This window comes from Petaurus breviceps, unplaced genomic scaffold (assembly GCF_028583685.1).
Source record: "Petaurus breviceps papuanus isolate PSGF00001 unplaced genomic scaffold, PetGlider_PUasm1.0 90977, whole genome shotgun sequence".
Lineage (NCBI taxonomy): Eukaryota > Metazoa > Chordata > Mammalia > Diprotodontia > Petauridae > Petaurus > Petaurus breviceps.
The window spans coordinates 4908714-4922514 of NW_027187391.1; the positions used below are offsets into that span (position 1 = coordinate 4908714).

The following is a 13801-nucleotide window of genomic DNA, read 5'->3' on the forward strand; positions in this document are numbered from 1 at the left end:
AGAAGAAGAAGAAGAAGAAGAAGAAGAAGAAGAAGAAGAAGAAGAAGGAAGGGGAGGAAAGAGGAGGCATAATAGAAAGAAGGGCAGACTGGTGGAAGGGTTAATCAGAAGGCATGCCATCTTGGGATGGAAGGAGGGGAGAGATGGAGAGAAAATTTGGAACTCAAAATCTTGTGGAAATGAATGTTGAAAACTAAAAAGAAATAACTTAATTTAAAAAATAAAGATACAAGAAAAGTTTGACAAATTTCTCATATCCCTCTGCCAATTCTGTAATACTCATCTGCCAATATCACTAAACAAACTCTTCCTTTTAAGTTCACACTATCTTCCTATAACACTCCCCATTTTTCACATCCATCATTTTTCTCAGTGACTCCATTAGGCTCAAGGATACTTCATCTTATTTTTTTTAAAGCAACTGGAGTTAAGTAACTTGCTTAAGTTTACATGGCCAGTTATTTCTGGGTGTGGTGGTAAATATCTGAGCCCAGATTCAATCCCAGGTCATCCCGACACTGTCTGGTGCTGTTACTCATTGTGCTACCTGGCCGCCCCTGATACTTCATCTTCTTAACCAGTGGCTTAGATGAAGGTATAATCTTCTGCCTTATCAAATTTTGGAGCACCAGAAGACTGGAGTAGATATCAAATATATTCCTTGGGATCAAGAATATATTAATAGAGGGGTAGCTAGGTGGCACAGTGAATAGAATACCAGCTCTGGAGTCAGGAGGACCTGAGTTCAAATCCAGCCTCAGAAACATAACCACAAAAACTAGCCATGTGACCTTGGGCAAGTCACTTAACCCCAATTGCCCTCCAAAAAGCAAAAAAAAAAAAAGAATTTAATAATAGAATAAAATGGTAGGCAGAATCTAAAATGTGGATTATTAATTTGAAATAAAAATAAAGCCTGACACTTAAGGTTCAAAAAACAAATCATCTAAGCAAATACAAGATACAAGAAGAGATGTAGCTTAACAGTAGTTCATCTAAAAAAGACCCATGAGTTTTGGAAGATTTATATTTTCATTATGAGCCAAATGTGAAATGGCTATCAAAAAAATTGAAATAAACTGAAGACTTCATTGAGAATCAGATTGTTCACAATTTAAGAACATAGTCCCATTGTAAGCTGCCATCATCAGACCACATTTGGAATATTGTGTTTTGTTCTTGGCATAACATTGTAAGAAGATTTTTGATAAACTAAAGATAAAGAGAGATATCAGTAGAATAGATTAAGGAACACAACATACAAAATCAAACAAATACAGTAGCATAGGGATTGAGAAAACCAATGATTCCAATTATGGGAGTAAGAAAACCCTATTTAACAACAATCATTATTATTTTTGCTACATATATATGCATATATTACTATGTGCTAGGTACTATTCTAAACACTTTATGATTTTTATCTCATTTCATCTACACAAGCAAATAGAGGTTAAATGACTTTCCCACCATCTGGCTGCTCCCAAACTACAAACATGGACCAAAACTACTGGCAAAAAAATTCACCTTAGTCAAAAGAAACCCTTTAGTCACAAGAGATCAAGACTTCACATCATATACAAAGATAAGATCCAAATGCTCATGTTATTTAGCTATGAAAAGTTACATCATAAGCAAATTTGGGAAGTAATTTACTTTTGTATCTAAGGATAAGTGTTCATAATTCAATTGGTGATAAAGCAGATCACACAAGATAAAATATATAACTTTTATTTTATAACATTTTATAACATTTTTGCACAAAGATATAATATAGTAAAAATTAGAAGGAAAACCTGGATTGAGAGAGAGCAAGAAACAGAGGGAGAGGGAGAAGGAGAGGGAGAGGGAGTAAGAGAGACAGAGAGACAGACAGAGAGACATATATAGAAAGAGAGGAAGGGAGGGGGGGGGGGGGGGGGGGGGAGGGAGAGAGGAGGAAACTGATTCAAGTCACAAATAATTAGAAATTATATAAACTTTGAGGTTCTACCTCATACCTATCAGACTGGAAAAAGATGACCAAAAGGAGAAAGATAAATGCTGGAAGGGCTGTGGGGAAACAGGTACACTAATTCACTCTTGGTCCAAGTGGGAATTATTCCAGCCTTTAGGGAAAGAAATTTGTATCTATGCCCAGAAATTAACCAGGCTGTCCATATTCGTTGAGGCAGTAATGCCATTACTAGTTCTACACTTCAGTAAATGAGAAAAAATGTCTAACCATGGAGGTATAGAACCAAAAAAAATTGAAGAAAGAAAAAATAAAGAATTCTGAACATTGTAATTCATAAAAGAAAAAAAAAAAACCTGAAGTATCTCATCGGTCAATCACTCTTGATATTATCAGTCCCCCAAATTCCCTCACATAGCCTAAGATTCCTCTTGCCTTAAGGCAACATGACATATCTCATGGCACTGCGAGTTTAGACACTGACTTTGGAGGCTAACTCTCTGGAAGTATCCCAAGGACCTTTTTCACATAGTAGGTTAATAATCATAGATCAAATAAGCTGCTAAGTTCATGAGAAAGAAATGGAGAATCTGTAGAGTCGGTGGACTTGTGATGAAGAGAGGTGTCATATAGAGAAGTGAGGGACACAGAAACAAGGTAATAGTTACAATTTAATACTATATAGGATGTAAAATGAAGCCAAAAGAAAAAGTAGGAGAATGGCAGAAAAGAGACTTAATTACAAAGGCTCTGAAATTTACCTTTATTTGAGTCCCAAATGACCTTTTCTTAATGCTTTTTTGCTTTGGGGGCCGTGAATCCCACCCATGTCAGCCTAGGAACTGAACAAAGTCAGTAACTGAGAGAAGATGAACCTGAAAAAAAGTGATTTAGGAAAAATTAGAAAATGAACTCAATTGCAGAAGTCTCTCTTCAGGGTCAAAGATCACTTTCAATCCCAATGGTCTAAGAGAAAAGAGAACAGGCATAAAGGTGCTGGGGGGTGGGAGGGGCAACAGCATCAATAGAACTAAAGAAAGAAAAGGATGGGTGGTAATAGGCATGTTTAAAGCAAAGACACCAGAGAAAAATCAGCACAGAGATTGATAAAAAACAAATAGAAACTAAGGGACAGAAATAAATAATTGAAGAAAGGAGCCATCTCAATGAATAAATTCTTTATAAGACAGGAAATCAAGTAAGGATTTCCTGAAGAAGGTGAAAGTATCTCAAGATATTCTTCAAGACTTCCTGAAGTGACAATGCAACAATTCTAAGAACCACTAGTCATTCAGAGGAGCAACCAGAGAAATGCACACACACACACGTATGTATGTATAAATTTACATATGTATATATCTATATATCAAAGGAGGCATGATTTAATGAAAAAGAATTCCAACTATTATTATAATTCTAGAAATGCTAACTCTAGCAATAACAAGAAAATAAAATTAAATACATAAACATCAGAAAGGAGATGATGAAATGAAACTTATTTGTACATTGCATGCATGGTGGTATATATAGAAAACACCAGAGAATCAATTAACAAATTGATTTGAGGTAATAACACCTTCAAGAAAATACATGGTTTAAAATAACATGTTAGAATCATCAGCACATTTACATAGCATTAAAAAAATCTGAAATAAATAATAATAAGAAAAAATACCTTTCAAAATAATGACAAAATACATAAACTGCTAGGAGTTAATCTACCAAGATGAATGAAAATATATAAAGATACAATGATATAATACTTTGTATATGTAAAGTGTGATGATCAAAATAATACACATTATAGTATCTTCATTTAGAGACTAATTGCTATACCAATCAAGTTATCAAAAGGATACATAATATAACAAGACAAAATAGTAACATAATTCATTCAGGGAAACAAAAAAATTTAAGGATTTCAAGAGAAATAATTGAAAGTAGGAATTAAGATTATCAGACTTCAAAGTATGTTATACAGCAGCATTCTTCAATATCATTTGGTTCTTATTTAAAAAAAAAAACAGAAAACATAACACTGGAATAAACAAGTCAAACAAAACCTTAAGATAACAAAAGAAATCATCCAGTGTTCATTATACAATAACACAAATTACTGGGAGAAAGATTTCTTATTTTACAAGAACTGCTGGGAAGACAAGAAAGCAATTTGTCAGAAACTGAGCTTAGACCAGTACCTTACATCTCACACCAAAATAAAATTCTTCAGCATGTGTCCCATATGTAAACAGTCATATTGCAAAAATAAAAATAAAGAAAAGAAGAAAATACACTTCAGAAGTATGGTTATAGGGGAAATTATTAACTAAGCAAGATATAGAAAAAATAAGCCATTTTGATTGTATACAATTTAATAAATAAAATCAATGAAGATAAAATTATAAGAAAAATGGGAGAATGGGATAATATATTTAAATCAATGGGAAATTCTCTCTCCAAAGCAATAATAATCTCATAATTACAAAATATGACTATATTTTAATTCAGAAAATTGGTTTACTACAATCACACTATAAATATAAAGCACTGTTTACTGAAATAAAAGTAGACCTAAATAATTGAAGACATGTTCAATGTCCTTCATTGACCCATACCAAAAAAATAAAAGTTATAAAACCCAAACATTTTACAGATTTACTTCTTTACAAATCAAATTATTAAAAGGAATATTCTATAAAAATTGACAAAATAACAAAAATTCAATTGGATGGATGAAAAATCAAAGATAACAGAGGATAAAAGGTAAAAAAAAATGAAAGGCAGGTTGCTTGGTACTCCTACATTTAAATATGTAAATAAGGCAATATTTATCAAAACTATCTGACAGTGGATTGCGGAGTGGGGAGAGTAGATATGAGAAATAGTGGTAAAGACTTGATAAATAAGGTATAGAAGCAATTGACATCATTTGATAACCCCAAACCATAAATTATTAGAGAATGATTATTTAACAAGAACTACTGGGAAAATTAGAAAGCATACATACACACATTATATATATATATATATATATATACATATATATATTATAATGACTTTTAGCACTATAATGCACCTAATATAATAAATTTAAATGGATAAATTGAAAAATATAAAGTCACATGTTAAAAAATTATGAAAGTTATCTACAGTTATGGATAAGGTTAAACTTTATAACCAGGTAAGATATATGAATTTGTAAAATACAAAAGGAATAATCCTGACTGATATAAAATTTTAAATCCTATTTATAAATAACATCAATGTAATTATAATAAGGAGAAAAGATAAAGATTAAGTAAAATATTTGCATTAAATATCTCTAATGAAAATCTGACATCTAAAATTTATATAGAATCATTTTTAAATACATAATAATAAGAACCAACCGTTACTCAATAAACCAAAAAGTCTTCAAAAGTTATGAAAAGTTTTCAAAAGAGGAAATATAATCTGTCAACAAACTGTCATTTGTAGAGATGTTCAAAACCACAAATAGAATGAGAAATGCTAATTAAAATATATAAGAGATCCAAATACACTAATTGAGCTAGCAAAGGTGCTAAAAAAAAATGGGAAAATTCATTTGTGTATGGTATGTGGGATGACACAAGTTAGTTTCCTGCTAGCTTTGCTGTAAATTAGTTCAATCAGTATGAAAAACAATTTGGAATTATACAAAGTCACAAAATCTGGGACTATATCCCAAAGAAGTTACTGGAGAAGGAACCCATATGTACAAAAATGTTTATAACAGAATTTCTTCTGATAACAAAAGGGCTGGAACACAATTGGGAAATGACTGAACAAATTATGGTATATGGATGTAATTCAATATTTCTGTGATATAAGGAATTCCATTTCTATGTTTATGTAGAATTCTGAGAAACATAGGAAGACATTAGAAGTGATGAAGAGTAAGAACAGACAAAAGAACATACTTGAGTATAAGAATGCGAGTAATGTCAACATGGAGCTTTAGAAACAAAATTCAAATCAAATACAATGGTTGATGTTATTACTCTATTATCAGTTAAAGAACACATATCTCATTTTTTAAAGATCCTATAATAACACTTTCCCTGAGGAAATGTGCTTCATTAAGTGAGTTTTTAAATGTTTGTTTAAAAGTACTCATTTTGCCCACGCAATATATCTTTCTCCCGCAAAAAAAAAGACACTATATTCCACCATTAGTCCCTTGCTCCTTAAGCCTTGTGATATTTGGATTCTGCCAATTCCCTACCCTGGAACATGACTCCTCCCCACCAAGAAACCCACTATCTGTATCCACTCTCAAGCTTCTAAATGCTACTGAAACAAGCTTTAAAACAATGTAGTTTGGATCCACTGAACACTCTTGTCTCTAACCATAAATGGGACCCCACTGGCACAAGCAACCCTTTTATTCTTCTGTGAGTGATTCTTTATCAAACTCTACCCTATCCAAATCATTTCCTCTCTCCTCAGCCCTGACTTTAAATCCAACCTTCACCTTCTGAAAATAACTTTGTCTCCCATAAGGCCAATTATAACTGTTACCCCAGTGATTCCCATGTCTATAGACCAAACCCAAATAAATACCTCAGTCTCTTTAATGCTTCAAAATTTTGATGAAGATGTCACCTCATCACTGTAGAAACTCTTTTCAAGAATATTGATTGCAGGGTGGCTAGGTGGTGCAGTGAATAGAGCACCAGCCCTGGAGTTAGGACGACCAGAGTTCAAATCCGGCCTCAGATACTTAACACAAAAACTTGCCTGTGACCTTGGGCAAGTCACTTAACCCCAATTTCCCTCCAAAAAGCAAAAAAGAGAGAGAGAATGTTGATTGCAATTCATTCACCCTCTCTCATCCTATACAATTCTTTTCCATGTCCTGTTATAAGTACTCAAAAGGGAGTCAACTCAGTGTTCTAAAGCATTCCTCAAGCTTAGGAGTACTTAACCTTTTTTGTGTCAGAACACTTTTTGAAATCTAATTAATCCTATGGCCCTCTTCTCAGCATAATATTTTTAAAAGCATGAATTAAAATATTTATTTTATGTGTGTAATTCACACATTTATAGGAAATAAAATATATTGAAATATAGTTTCTTGAAGTGAGAGATTTTTATTTTTTCTTTACATTCCCAGCATCTACTACAATACTTGGCACATCAGGCACTTAATGCTTGTTTATTGATTAGGTAATTGAATGATAAAGATACCTATAATTCTTGCCATTTTTACCTTCATAATATCTATATTATGAAGAGATATATAATATCTCTTGAATACTTCCCCTTCTCTACTCTTACAGCCACAGCCTTAATTCACTCTCACCTGAGCTATTAAAATAGCCTCATCCTAAGTGGTATCCCTGCTTCCTCCCATCCATTTTCCACTCTGCAATCAAAGTGGTCCCCCATAAAGTATAGAGTTGATCATGATATGTTCTTATTCAATAATCTCCTGGTGTTATATTTAGGATCAAATATAAAGTCTTCTGGCATTTAAACCCTTCACAACTTTGTCCCGTCCTACCATCCCAGTTTTCTTAATCCTTCTTCTTCTTTAATTGAACCCTACAATTCAGCCACATTTCTTTACCTAAAAATGAAGCCAACAACTCAGCTTCAGTGAACTACTTGTGATCCCTTCTACATGAAACTGCATCTCCAGACTCCATGCATTTGCAATGACTGACCGCTATGTTTGGAATTCTTTTCCTTCTCACCTCCACTTTCTAGTTTCCTTTCATTCAAATCCCACCTTCTAATAGAAGGGCTATTCTTCCCCCTAAAATTACTTTCAATTTACATTGCATAGGTTCATTTAGAGTAGCAAATGTTTGTGTGTGTGTGTGTTTTTTTTTCTTTGTATCCCCAGCATTTAGCACAGTGCCTGGAACATAATAAGCACTTAATAAATGCTTGGTGACTGATGGACTAATTCCACCAGAAAAAAAAATGTAAATTGAGAACATTATCATGAAATTTCAATATAAAATTGGAGGAATGAAAAGCATATACTTTGGCAATTCAGCAATACTTTACAAAAATGACAATTTATCTGTGTAAATGTCTAGTATCTTGGCAATCTTATTGTCACATTATATGATACCATTATACTTTTGAGTTGCCTGGAGATTGATTGACCCCAAAGTTTTCATGGAAAATGATGAAAGTCTCTTAGTAAAAAAAATTGAGAACTATTTTTTTTGCTTTTTGAAGGGGGAAAGTAGGGCAATTGGGGTTAAGTGATTTGCCCAAGATCACATGGCTAGCTTTGTGTTAAGCATCAGAGGCCGAATTTGAACTCAAGTCCTCCTAACTCCAAGGCCAGTGCTCTATTCACTGCACCACCTAGCTGCCCCAAGAACTAATTTATTAAATAACTGAGGTAGGCTGCTATGGTTTAATGTGAGATAGAAATGAAAAAAAAAAATTTGAACACGAATAACACGTAGGTTTCTCAAAGAAAATGCTGCCAAAAAAATCAAAAACAAGACATTTCTATCCTATCATATTACTTTAAAAACATACAAAACTATCCTCCAAGTTATACAATAGCTCTGTAATTGAAATATTCTTCTTTCTTTAGGCAAACAATAAATGGTTTGGTTTAAACATTATTTTAACATAATCTCCTTCATTTGCATGGTACAGGGAAAAATAGAGGTAAAATTATGACAGCTCAATGGTATCTGCTTTTTCAGATTCAGTTTTCTGAATTACCCAACTCCTGTGAGACAGAAATATGCTGGGGTGTGATTGTATAGCTTCTATCCTTGGGACCCTGATAGAAATAAGATATATATCTCTTGAGGCTATCTCATGGAGGAGAAAAATTAAGTGAATACAAACAAATCTACATGTTGCCACCATTTCTCAAATCTAAATATTGTGCTAAACCTAGCTGGGCTCCATTGCTTTAACTGAGCTGTATGGCAGGAATCTGGTCTGTCTTTGTTCCCCCCTGTAAGAACTGATGCATTTCAAGTCTCTAATCAGCATTGTCTGTCCGTTTGCTCAGCTAATCTTCTGGCAATGTGTGATGAACAATCTGTCTATTGACTGTCTCAGCAGTTGCTAGCCCCTCCACCCTCACCCCATGTTGATCCTCATCTAGTTTCTGCTGGCTGCTCTTTTTCCTTTAAAAGGAAGAGAGGAGGGGGAAGGAGAACTCTCTCTTCTCTTCCCCTCCCCCAAACCCAATTCCTCCTCCCTGACACCCTTCTCTTCTCAATCACTTCTTTTGGAATCCGGGAAATGTGTCTTGGCTCTTGGCTTGTCCTTGGATAATTATTTCATTCCTGCCACCCTCGTTTCTCTCCTGTGCAAGGGCTATCTCTGCCGTGTTTCACAGCTCTGTTTTCACATCTAAGAGAATGAATTTATAGAGAATAGGGACATTTTGGTAACAGCTGTCATCACATCATCCAGAAAGTGCTAGTGATTAACGGTTTTTATTTAGGAGGCAGGGAGGGCAGAGAAGAAGAATTGAAGGATATTGACCTTTATGTGACTATAATAAACACATAAATTTGCCAATAGGCCCCTTCATTACACACTCTAGGATACAAATCATGGAAAATCATTAGGTTGTTGGGGATTTTTTATTCAAAACTTTTTACATCCCATTCTCCTCTTAGAATACTAGGAAGGAAACAAAAGACTGATTTTACATAGGTCCTTTGTGCATTTGCTTTTAAAAGCCAATGTAAGAAATTGTACTAAAGTGGAAAGAGCTTAGACTGACACAGACCTAGGTTTAAGGCTGCCTTGACACTAACTGTATACCCCTGACCAAAGCATCTACGTTTTTTAGGCTGAAGTATTTTCATCTGTAAAATGAGGATAGTATAGCAATACTTAATGCTCTTTCTTTCCCAGGGTTGCTTGGGAAAAGAAGCTTTACAAAGTTTTAAACACTATGAATTTCAAGGATCTATAGAATTTCATCAGGATTAGGATAAGGAGCTCCTATGGGGGAGCGCTGGTCACTTATCTGTCAATGAATTTGCAGATAAGTAATAGGGAACTGCTTGAGGTACCAAGAAGTCAGGACATTTTCACAGGATCAGAGGTAGAATTTGAAACCATGTCTTTCTGAATCTGGGGGCAACTAGATTGCACAGCACATAGGGTGCTAGGCCTGGACTCAGGAAGACTTATATTCCTAAATTCAAATCTGGTATTAGAAACTTACTAGCTTTGTGACTTTGGGCAAAACACTTAACCCTGTTTGCCTCAGTTGCCCCATCTGTAAAAGGAATTGAGGAAGAAAATATTAAACCACTCCAATATCTCTGGCAAGAAAAACCCAAGTGGAGTCACATAGAGTCAGACACAATGGAACAACAACAACTTTCTGAATCTGAGATCGATATTTTATTCACTATGTCATGCTGCCTCCACAAAATATTCTATAAGTGCACTATTACGGAATCAAATTTTCTAAATTATATTTTTAAAATAGTATTGCTGCCATTTATAAAATGCTCTTACTCTTACAAAATACTTTATGTAGACATCAGTGCATTTGATTCTTATCCCAATATTACAGTACTTAGGCTAGAGATGAAAAGAAACTGGACCTTACAGAGATTTAGTGACTTGTCTGGGGCCCTATTGTCTATAATATGTGAAAGCCAAAGCAGGTCTTTCTGATTCCCAGATCAAAATCTTAGCCACCATACTATAATGCCTCCTCTAATATAGTCAAAGAAAATAAGCTTGAAGTTAGAAAGGACTTCAGAAGTAGTCTACTCAAATCTTCCTTATATATCAATCTACTTTGTAATATCATTTAAAAGTGGATTCAATTCAATTCAGTGGTTCAAATCAATTTGATATTTGTATGTGATAGTGATTAATGGCTTTCATTTAGTAGGCAGGCAGGGCAGAGAAAAGACTTGAAGGATATTGACCTTTATGTGACTATAATAAACATATAAATTTGCCAGTGGGCCCCTTCATTATACACTCTACATTAAGAGAGTTGTGATAGGGACTAGGAATATAGTAGTACAAAACAACAATCTCTTACCTCAAGCATAATTGATAGATGAGCCATGTACCAAAATATGTATGATACAAGGAAGAGAAAATATGATAAGGGCAAAGAAATGGTTCCTAGAAAATTCTTAAGAAACTGTTAGAGAGAGATTGACTTCAGCTGGAAGAAACAGAAAAGACTTCATACTTTAATACTTCTTCTAATGGGAAACTCATTATCTCAGGAGGTAGTCCATTCCACTTTTAAATCATTTTCATTTATTCACTAGTTCACATGGCAAACATGTAATTAGTGTCCATTATATATAAAATATTTTACTAAGGGGAAAGCAAGCTCCTTGAGGACTTCATAATATATTAGTTATTATAAAGTTCTGCATTCTTTTTTACCAAGTTCTTCTTTCTTGATACTATCACTCATTGGTCTTAACCCTACTCCTAGAAGCTCACAGGATAATATTAATCCCTCTTCATGTAATGGGCTATTGAATATTTGAAGGAAACAACTATGTCTCCACCATTTTATCAAGATGAAATATGTCTATTTCTTTTACATTATCCTAATATGAGATGGTTTTGAGGTTCCTAACCATCCTAGTTGACTTTTCTGGACAATTTCTCAACATTCTTCTTAAAATGTGGCACATTCTCCCCATAAAGATGTAGGACCTGCAGAGTTTTGATGCATGTACTCAAGCAAAGAGATTTCAATAGCATCAGACTGAAATATGATGAAGAAATCCAAAAAGAAACTATAATAAGTGTCTTCATCCTGCCCCAGATTGTACAAAAAGACATTTAGAATCTGGAAAACAGTACCAGCCCTCAAATGACAATTTGAAGGTAGGTAAATAAGTAAGAAATTTGACATCTGGAACCAGGAACCCTTCAGAGATAATAAGAAATAGTGGAACTCTGTGCTTAAGAGTGGGGACTAATATAAGAAATCTCCAGGATAATCAGAGATTTCACATGGTACAGCCTTGACTGGGGTTGGGAGCTGTCAGCCAGTAGCTAAAAATCATGACGTGCCTTTGACTTAAGCATCAGCTAAGAATAAGCAATGCCCAGATCAGAGTTGTCAGAGGGAATAAGGAACTATGGAGCACTCTGACATGATCAGCTAGGTGGCATAAGAAATAGAGTGATATGGGGCAGCTAGGTGGTGCAGTGAGTAAATGCTCCAGCCCTGGAATCAGGATGACCCCAGATCAGTTCCAGCCTCAGATACTTAACACCCACACAAAATAACTGGCTGTGTAACTTTGGGCAAGTTTCTTAACCCCAATTGCTTTAAAAAAAAAAAAGAAATAGAGTGATACATAGAATTAGGAATCAGGAAGCCCTGAGTCCAAATCCTGCCTCAGACACTAACTGTATAATCTTGGGGAAAAATAGTCTTGGAAAAGTTACTCAATTTCTCTGGTCTGCAATTTCTTCATCTATAAAATAAAAGAATTGAACTTAATTAATATAAAGTTATTTTGCATCTCTATGTTTCTGACCATATGATACTATAATATGAAGAACCTAAAAAAAAAAAAACTCAGTCACTCCAACAAGAATGTGGAAGAAGGGAGAAACCCTGGTACAAGGTTTAAATTCAAGAAGTGAGGAAGAAAATATGAGTACACAGAAGAAAACACTGAAAATTATCAGGAAATACTGTGGTTCTAGAGAAGCCCAAGTACTCCTGCAAAAGAAAAGAATAACTTTACAAAAATTAAAAGTAGAGCTTCCAGCAGTGGGGGATGGGGTGGCTTAGTTACAAGGAATGTAAGAGTTTATGGAAGAATTTAAGGAAGAGATATAAAATGCAATTTCAAATGAAAGGAGAACTGTGAAAGAAATAACTGGAAGAAGAATGAATTTCTTAGGACATAAAATGACAAATCTTCCTTAAGAAATGTGCTTCTTGATGAAACTAGCATGAACCCTTACGCCCCTCCCCCAAAAAGAAAGAAATCAATGATTCTATAAGATATTAAGAAAATTAGAAAATAAAACCAAAGATTTGGGAAAAGAAGAAAATATAAACTTTCTACTATAAAAACAAATTAACCTGGAAGAGAAATCAGGAACAGATAATCTAAGAATCATTAGATTACCTGAAAATTATCTCCAAAAATCAAGGCTGGATAACAAATTTTATGAAATCATAAGTGAACACAGCACAACTATATTAGAAGCAGAGGTAAAGTAAGTAAAGAAGAAATACATCAATAACAATTTGGGGAAAAATTAGCAACTCCCAGGAACATCATAGACCAAATCTAAAGCTGTCAGGTCAAAGAAAAATATTGCAAGTCACCAGAAATTAAAACGTCAAATACAAAGAAGCCACAAGCAGTATCACACATGCCTTAGAATGTACAACTATAGAGGACAGGAAGATTAGAATAAAATATTTTTGATTGCAAAAGATGAAAGCTTATAACTAACTAAGAGGCATTTACTCTTCAAAACTGAGTATAATCCTACTGTGGGAAAATAGATTTTTTATAAAATAGAAGATTTCTAAACATTCCTGATTGGGGAAAAAAAAAAAAACTAGAACTACATTCATAGGAGCTAAAGGAATGGCAGAATGGTAAATCAATTTAGACTAATAAAGGGTCATGAGAAGAAATAAAGGGTAAAGAAAGACTAGGAAGGAAAAGAAAGAAGAACATGGAACTAGCTATTTCTCATAAAGTTATGCAAGAAGACGAGAATACAGACATAGGAGGAAGAGATGACAGAATAGAAACTACTTGAGCTTCACTCTAACCTGAATATATACAAACATTCACATTCAAGGAAGGAAGGAAGGAAGGAAGGAAGGAAGGAAGGAAGGAAGGAAGG

General features: G+C 34.1%; 1 long non-coding RNA gene across 2 annotated transcripts in view; it reads right to left on the reverse strand.

Annotated features, from left to right (window-relative positions):
- LOC138153013 (uncharacterized) overlaps positions 1–13801 on the reverse strand; it is a 665929-nt gene that overhangs the window by 258752 nt on the left and 393376 nt on the right. For both annotated transcript variants that reach the window (XR_011166271.1, XR_011166272.1), the window contains one exon: positions 2716–2829. This is a non-coding gene — a long non-coding RNA (uncharacterized lncRNA). The remainder of the gene's footprint in view (positions 1–2715; positions 2830–13801) is intronic.